This window comes from Rousettus aegyptiacus, unplaced genomic scaffold (genome assembly GCF_014176215.1).
Source record: "Rousettus aegyptiacus isolate mRouAeg1 unplaced genomic scaffold, mRouAeg1.p scaffold_m13_p_1, whole genome shotgun sequence".
NCBI lineage: Eukaryota > Metazoa > Chordata > Mammalia > Chiroptera > Pteropodidae > Rousettus > Rousettus aegyptiacus.
The window spans coordinates 111266820-111269324 of record NW_023416284.1 but is presented as its reverse complement, the minus strand read 5'-3'; the positions used below and the strand labels follow the sequence as shown (position 1 = coordinate 111269324).

General features: G+C 31.3%; 1 non-coding gene across 1 annotated transcript; it reads right to left on the bottom strand.

Moving 5' to 3' along the window:
• Positions 1 to 1862: 1862 nt before the first annotated feature.
• Positions 1863 to 1965, bottom strand: LOC118606390. Its single transcript, XR_004952341.1, has one exon. It is a non-coding gene; the product is annotated as a U6 spliceosomal RNA (small nuclear RNA).
• Between the last annotated feature and the right edge of the window lie 540 nt (positions 1966 to 2505).

Sequence of the window (2505 nt, the reverse complement as noted above, 5' to 3'; positions counted from 1 at the left end):
ATCCTCCACCTGTGCATCCAAGGAGCCTCACAAAGCAGGTGAAAACTGTTTCTTCCAAATCTCTTTGATAAGAAGAAACAGCAATCATAAAAACTTTTTAAAGTGATAAGTAAGTTGCAATAAGAAATAACTAAATTATATAAAGCAAAATAATGTCAGGGGGATAGTTTTTTCTTCTCAGTTTACATTATTACTGGGAATCAATGCTTATCTTAAATGATGTAGCATGAAACTATTTCACAATACTTTACTGTCCAATTTTCTTTCCTTTCACAATACTTTACTGTCCAATTTTCTTTCCTCTTTTTTTTTTTTTTTGAGAATGAAATACCTTGAACATATTTGCATTTATTGGTTGATTCATTCATTTAAAATGTGTTCAGTTATCTATCAAATACCTACCACATCAACACGCCCTGCTCAGTATTATGGGGTCTAAAATTAGATGAGACTCTGTGAACACCATTTTTTAACCTATAAAAATGTTATTAAAATAAAGAATTAGTAATCAGGCAGAGTGTAGTATCTGTTCTGAGGGAGGAATACTTAAGAAAGGAACTTTCCATTCTTAGCTTAACTATACATTGTAGTTAAGCAATACTCAAACCTCTAATTAATAGTAAGAATACATATATGACATATTTTCTAGGTACTTTCTCCTGCATCACCTAATTTAATCTCAAGAAATTTAGTAGAGTAAGATCCAATAGAAAGTCAGTGGCAGAAGGAAGATGAAAAGCCAGATCCTCTTAACTGCTTTCCCATTGCTTTTCCCACTACCCCACTGTTTTATTTTTGTACCATGAAAAATCTCCAACCTGTTTTTATTTAAATGATGTAACAAAATAAAGGCTAAATTTTCCCTTAAGACTTCAGTGCTTTTTAAAAGAAAAGTTTTAGACATTCAAATACCCAATTAACATTAAGGTAATGAACTTGAGTTTTATTAAATCTTCCTCCCTCTTCCTGTCCTTTAGTGAAAATGTTAAGCAATTACATTGTTGTCCAAAGATCCAAGATGGATAATTAACCACTAAATAATTATTATTTGTTTGCAGAACAGTGTAAATACAAAGTAATTGTGATGGCGATATAAGATGGTTTGCTCAAAGTCAAATAAATAACAAAGCAAGAATTTGAATACATTTAAGGTATAAAATATTTATTAAAAAATAAGTATATCTAATAGGTTTTTGGAGGAGTCTCTAGGGTGTTCTATATAAAGAATCATGTCATCTGCAAAAAGTGACAATATGACCTCTTCATTCCCAATATGGATGCTTTTTATTTCTATCTCCTGCCTGACTGCTCTATCTAGGACTTCCAATACTATATTGAATAAGAATGGTGAGAGCAGGAATCCTGTCTTGGTTCCCCTGATCCTAGAGGAAAAAGTTTCATTTTTTTCACCATTAAGTGCAATACTAGTTGGGGTTTTATTGTACATGGCCCTTATCATGTTGTGGTAATTTCTTTCTATACCCATTTTATTAAGAGTTTTTATCATAAAATGGATGCTGTATCTTATCAAATGTTTTTCTTACATCTATGATATGATTGTATAATTTTTATCCTTTGTTTTGTTTATGTGCTGTATCACATTGATCGATTTTAATGTGTTGAACCATCTTTGCACCCCTGGAATGAACCCCACCCATGACCATGATGTATAATTTTTTAATGTATTGCTGTATTTGATTTCCTTGTACTTTGTTTAGGATTTTTTGTTTCTGTATTCATCAGAGATATCAGTCTGCAGGGTTTTTTTTAATCTTTCTAGTTAGATTTTATTTACTATCTTATTTGTAACCTAACTCTCAATGAGGAAACTTTTATTAAACTAAGAGAATAAGAATTTTCATAAAAATATGGAATGCTTCATGAATTTGTATGTCATCCTTGCACAGGGGCCATACTAATCTTCTATGTATCATTACAATTTTAGTATATTTGCTGCTGAAGCAAGCGCTAATCCGCAGTTTTTTGTGTGATCCTTACTAGGTTTTCGTATCAGGGTAATGTTGGCCTTATAAAATGAGTTAGAAAATATGGCCCCTTCTTCAATTTTTTGTAAGAGTTTGAGAAGGACAGATATTAAGTTACCTTTGAATGTCTGGCACAATTCGCTAGTGAAGCTATCTGGTCCTAGACTTTACTTTTTGGGAGACTGTCGATGGTTATTTCAATTTCCTTACTGTTGGTCTATTTAGATTTTCCAGCTCTTCATTATTCAGTCTAGGAAGGTTGTATAGTCCTAAGAACTTGTCCATTTCTTTTAGGTTATTGAATTTGGTGGGATATAGTCTTTCAGATTATTTTTGTATTTTGGTGGTATTCATAATAACTTCTCTTTCATTTCTGATTTTGTTTATTTCCATCTTTTCTCTTTTTTCCTTAGTAGTATAGCCAGAGTTTGTAAATTTTATTAATCTTTTTAAAGAACCAGCTCTATGTCTTATTAGTGTTTTTCTATTGTCCTTTTGTTCTCATTTTCATTTAATTATG